We start from the raw sequence: 6,888 nt of genomic DNA, 5'->3' as shown, positions 1-6,888 counted from the left end.
CTGTCATACAATTTTTTCCATCGATAGTCTGTAATTGGAACCATAACTCTTATTTATTCAAATTGTATTAATATGTAAATACCAAGTGTAACCTATATCATCGTTAAATCTTATCTTATAAAACCAGTAGAACTTCAAAATCGTTAAAATTCATGGCTCCCGCCGCATTGCGCGGGTACATAACTAGTCACATGTAATTGTGTACAAAATCATAGTAAATACACAACAATTAATATCTGATTAAAAGGGATGTACAGTTATAAAGTATATATGTATTCTATAGAGAAATATGTCATGACGAATAACTTCCAAAGTTTAGGGATTTTAAATGTCTCGTTAGGATGTAGGGCTCGACTAGCCTTTTTCTCGTGTATCCGTATGCTAATTGAGATTAAGACCTCCATACGTTACGTTGTCTAGTTTTCCTTTCTCTTATTTAACTAAAGACTTTTGCCAACGGTTTGAGGGACCTTTTCACGCCCCTCCTACAGATATGCCTTTGTCTCCTTATTCAGCCACCCTCCATCTCCTTTCGACTTTCTAGAGAATGGTCACCTATTATTCTGTCCCTCCTCGCCATCGGTTTTCAGACCAACTCCAATATCATACGCTGTTTGTCGACACAACTTAACATCCGTTGCTTGTCGGATACTCCACTATTTCTACGTCGATAGCAACTTGTACACAATCCTTGTTGAGTTATAAAACATTATTCCCTTTTATAAAAGCAAAAAAAAAAAGGAAATTATTATTAATTATTTATTGGTAGAGAAGAAAAGAAGAATGTACAGTGGGACCCATTGGGGGAATCATCATCGACCAAGGGAATCTGATGAGGATAATTGATTGGCTGAATGGCGAAATAGTAGGCTCAATGTCTGTATCTTTTTATCTAAATAATTGCATTTTGGTCCCCCCATAATTGCATGGTTCCCAAGAGACCCCCCATAGCTTTTTGCATTTCCAAATTGATTCCTTTTTCCACCTTATTGCATGTGTATGCCTCGTTACCCTTCTCACTTTTTCGTCATTTGGATATTGTTCCAATCGATTCGATTTTAGATGTCGTTTAATTTGTATATCATTTGGATACAGATTCAACTTATAACAATCACTACAATAAAATCGGGTTTATATGACACTCCAAATTTCTAAGCGTTATAGGACCCAAAAAAATAAAGTATCTTATCTAAAGATGTTGTAATAAGTTTATATGACGTTTTTTGATGTCGTCATTAGTTTTTTAGGACATTTTTAATATAAAACGTTCTATTAACAACTTTATAGAACACTATTTGAAAAATTGTCCTATAAAAACAAATGTCCTATAAGAAATTGAGTTAATAGGACATTTTCTCAAGAATGTCCTATAAAGTTGCTAATGTGACACGTTGTATTAAAAATGTTCTAAAAAACTTGTTAAGACGCCCAAAAGCGTCATATAAACTTATTACAACACCTTTACATAGAACGTTTATATATTTTGGTCATATAAATTAAGTTCTATAAAACGGTCTATTAGGACACTTAGAGATTAAGGGTGTCATATAAACCCAATTTTGTTGTAGTATGCATCTAGTCTGTTTACGTGAAGCTTTGAATGAACCCCATTGATTAGGGAAATCAAAGTGTCGTATGTTGTTCTGTTATATTATAAACAGTTGTAGTTAATTAAACGTATATACAACTTCAATTGATACAAGAGTATAATAGAACAAAATATGTTTCTATTTTTGGTAAGAGAACATTCTAAAGAGTTAGGTAACCAACATAAAATATATATGTGAAATAACCAAGGTTTTAACAGTAATAAATATATCCATAAATGTTTTAGATTAGACTTTTGACGATTAATATCAAATCCATTGAAGTTCAATCTCGTTGGTAGGTCAGGTGATTTATCAATAGATGATTGGTGACATTCCTACCATATAATGAATTAATGCATTCGAATTGATGATAATTTTGTCATTAAAAATACTGAATTTGTGATGAAAGTTACAAGCTAATGATAAAATTACAAGTTGGTGATAAAACTCTACAACAAATTGAGGTCACCAGTTTAAATTCCTTAGGGTCACTATATCTTTGTCTGACTGTTAATTTTAAGACTTATGAGATTAACTGAGGTGCATACAAGTTTTTGCATGCACCTAGACACTGAGGGTTATCCCAATTGAACGGTTACTTTTCAAATGCTCTTGAATGAAAAAAAACGCGATCTGGTATGGATTCCAAGTTATTGCTTCTAAGGTACTATTATTTCTCGTATATCAGATTTTTGGACTTCACTTCCTGAAAATCAGCGAGCATAAAATTAATTGCTTCCATTACCATTCATGTCTTCGAACATTTGGATGTCCAAGAACAAGTTCACATCTGGCCTCAATCCTATAACTGATTTTGGTCATTAATGCTATCGAAGGTCATTACTATAACAAAGTGGGTCTTCTAGAATGCCCAGTCGTTATTAGGCGTCCTAATAAAGTACTTATTGAGACTTATAAGTTTATAAAATAAAGAACTGTATGTCTTATACAATGACATTATACTAAGTTTTTAGAATAAAATTAGATGACCTTTTACAGGTTGTATCAACAGAACTGGAAACCTAACAATGACCTAAAACCTAGTTATTCATACAACTTGTCGTACATGACACTTTCTTTTTTAAATTTATTGATAAAAATTCGATACGTTACTTAATTTTGTAATAAAAACTGTGTTTAGGGTATTTTATCGACCTGTATAAAACTATAGCCGAAATTATTCAGGTTCAAACCATTAATTGTTTGGTTTTAGGTTCAAATCATTAATGATTTAGATTTAGTTTCAGATTGTTAATCATTTTAGATTTAGCCCATTCTCTGTTGTCTCTTTTATACAATGTAATCAAAAGTTTTGAATGTAACAGTACTTCCAAAAAGATTACAAATCCTTGATTTAGATTCCACAATGGGGTGGGTCCCCCCTTAATTAATGGATATAAACTATTGGTGTTGTGACCTTAAATTATGGAGGGTTCCTATTTACATGTCTTGGGGAAAGGTGACATGCCCCCTTCCCTACTCCCTACTCCCTACTCCCTACTCCCTATCTACCATATAACCACATTAGATTTTAGTTTCATTTCTTTTTCCTAATTTGTTAATATTTTTATCATTCACAATTGAAATCTTCAAATTGATTTTGATTTTGTTCATACACATTTTTTCTATCTTTATTAACAAACATATGATTAAGGGGTCTTCGATTCTCGTTTTCACTGGAAAAAACCTAATCAGAACGAAAAACCAAATCGAAAAACTTCAAGTTCGAAATTCGAGGTTGGTTTTTGATGCTCAGTTTGGTTTGGATTGAAATGCAAATCTCTGTTCGACTTCAAATGGAAGATTTTTAAATTGAACCAAACGAAAAAATTTAATATGTTAATAATGAAAATATATATTTTATTTACAACATTCAAACTATATTAACATCGAGAAAATTTACTAATTGACTTGAAGCTGAGTTCAAACCAAATACGAATTAGGTTTCGTGTGTTTTTGATTTGACTAACAGAAATTCGAATCAAACAAATTAACCGATCGAAGAACCGGAAACTATAAATAATTATGTATAATTAATAATAAATATTTCTATATTTAAAATATATATTGAATTAAACATTATAAAAAAATTAATTTTTTTTATCATCGTGCTTTCGATTTTATGTCTTAAAAATATGAAATACCATCTCATTCATTTTATAAATACTAGAAGGGTACTCGCGTAATATAGCGAAATACATCTTGATTTTAATATTTATTTTATTTTTTTATCCCAATCAATGTTATAATATGGTCTTATGTGATTTTGAAAAAACGACGATGTTTTTATTTTTGAATAAAATATAAATTTGAAAATATCATAAAAATTTGACAAAAATATATCGATATTAATATGAAATTAACTATTTAAAATTTATACTTTTTGTGTAATTTTTTAATTTATTTTTTTATTATAATTTAATTTAGGTTCAATAATGAAGTAATTTATATTTGGTTTAATAATATAATTTTCTTATAAAGATAATAGTTAATAATTTTGTTAGAACTCGAATTTATCATAATTAAATTTTTTATTTTTTATATTTTAAAATGAGATGTTTATCCTCTATTTGATTATGTTAATTCGCAGTTAGTTACACGAATTCAACATGAAGCTTTAATAAGTTGTACTTATGCATAATTTACTTGTAATCTTAAATTTTAAGTAATATACATTAATATAAGGTATTTCATATATAAAGAATGATTTTTAAGAGTTTTTTGTCAAATATTTTATAATATAATATAGGTTATTTAATTAAAGAATATATAGCAAATTGTATCCATCACTATATAAACTTTACCATTCATTATTAAAACATGCATAAGATAATCATATGTAATTAAAAAACACACACACACCCACCCCATAATATGATAAAATGATTATGTTATGAAATTAATTATTTGACCATATAAATATGGTCAACTTAACGTGGTCAATTTGCCAAATCAAATCAAATCACAACCGACATGCATGTATGCATGTATGCATGTATAATGGATGATGAGGTCATAAAATGCTAAACATTTGGTGGTTTGATTTGTCCTTGTCACCAATAAGTCATAATCGACGACATCATGGATTGCAATGCATGCATGCACCATCCCCAATATCATAATCAAAGACTTATATCATACATGATATAACCTCCATTTCGTGCTTGTAGCTTTCATGCAAGCTTAGGTTTCATTTATCTTTTAATATACAGCCGCATTTAAAGAAAAACTCAGTATTTTGTGAGATCTAATCTCAACCATAAATCAGAGATTAAATCAAGAAAATTAATAATTTTGATACTTTTCACTTACAATTTTAAATAAATGGTATTTTATAAGTCTTTATTCTTCCTCTATCCTCTCTAATCTCCCTTCCGACATGAATATTCCACTCTAATACTCATTGCACACGATGTGATACCCATTAGAAATAGCACTTAATAATTTTATTGGAATTTTGGGTTCATTGTTAAGGTATTGATATTCATCATAGGGGGCTGTTTACCAATTTTTTTATTAAGTTATGTATGGATAAATTTATTTGTCCGGATAAATTTGTCTGTCTGGATAAATGAGTGTTGTTGTTTATTTTTTTTTTTATCTAAACCAACAGTCTGAATAACATAAATGACCGATTCACCCCCCCCCCCCCAATATTAATTATTTGGACATCAAAACAAAAAATCATAAAGAGGCTAACGATGGGGTGTCTCATTTGGAAAGTAGTCGGTGCTTTAAATAAGGGGTAGGGGTGTCATTTTCGTGGTTGAATGAGAACAACACATCATTTCTATCTGTGCAATTAAACCATGTTTTGTGCGAGTAAGCCATAAGTAAATCATCCAAATGAGTTATGCAAATAAGCCAGATAAACCAATAAACCTAATTAAGCTGCAAATAAACATTCTCATGATGTATTTGGAACCATGAATGGTTTTTGATGATTAAAAGATTATAAACATGGAAAATGAGCTAACGGATTATGATGCAACAATAAAGTGATGAATTGCTTAGTTGTAATCTTATATGTAAAATAGTAACTTTGCCCTTCATATTTAATTAGTAAATACAAATAATTATATAAAACTTGACGTCCATGGTTTATTTTTAATTTGGAATTAATAAAAAATATCCATACCCTTTCCATATCCTTACAAATTGACAAATCTACCCTTATTTTTTCCTTTTATTACAAATATGTTTTTTAATGACCTTTGATTTAACCTAATCACTGGATTAAATTAGTCATTTACCATTTTTTATCCTCACAAGATTACCCCGTATATTTTTTGGCCGTATGTGACCTGGGTGCATCATATATGTCGCCCTAGCCCAGTCTCTCTCAGACACTTCAAAATTTTGCTCTAACTTCCCGGGTGTGAATAATTCTTTGTAGACGTGAAATTTTTTGAAATCTTTTTGGCTTTCTTTTCTGAATAACACCCAAACACAAAACAACTTGAGATTCATCCTAAGGGTTATTCTAGTGACAAAAATGAATATAAACTCGAAATTGTACGCACCAAAAATACGGATGGTACAACATGTATTTGAGATATTAATGATTATATAATAACCAAGGTTCTAAATGGCGTGAGGTATGGCGTGGCGGCGAGGTCAATCCTCAAGCCTTACGAGTTACAGTGAGGCTGTGACGTTATCCAAGGTGTGATTTAAGGCAACAAATCTATCTATCTATATATATGAATATATATAGGGGCTCATTAAAGAAAGAACTGATTAGTTTGGGGTAACTGTGAGATCCAATCTCAACCACAAATCAATGGATAAATTAGGAAATCAATAATTATGGTAGTTTGAGTTAAAATTATAATTCAAGAGCATTTTAGGTATTTTAAAAAAAAACTCCTCTCTCCTCTCTCATCTCTCCGACCTCCAACCGGCCTCCTGTGAACATTAATCCGGCAGGTACCAAGTAATCACAAAGATACACAATGTGATACTCATTGTGATATACTGTGATACTATTGTGATACCAACTATGATACAAACTCAAACCTTAAAAACAAAGATACACAATGTGATACCCATTGTAATACACAATGTGATACCCATTGTGATATACTGTGATACCGATTTCACCGGAGGCCGGAGATTGGAGGTTGGAGAGATGAGAGAGGAGAGAGAAGTTTTTAAAAAATACCTAATATGCCCTCTGATTATAATTTTAACTCAAACTTCCATAATTATTAATTTTCTAATTTATCCGTTGATTTGTGATTGAGATTAGACCTCACAGTTACTACAAACTAATCAGTTCTCATTTGATTAGACCCCT

This window comes from Cynara cardunculus (genome assembly GCF_001531365.2).
Source record: "Cynara cardunculus var. scolymus isolate 2C chromosome LG 9, CcrdV1, whole genome shotgun sequence".
NCBI lineage: Eukaryota > Viridiplantae > Streptophyta > Magnoliopsida > Asterales > Asteraceae > Cynara > Cynara cardunculus.
Note: the sequence above shows the minus strand (reverse complement) of the source record.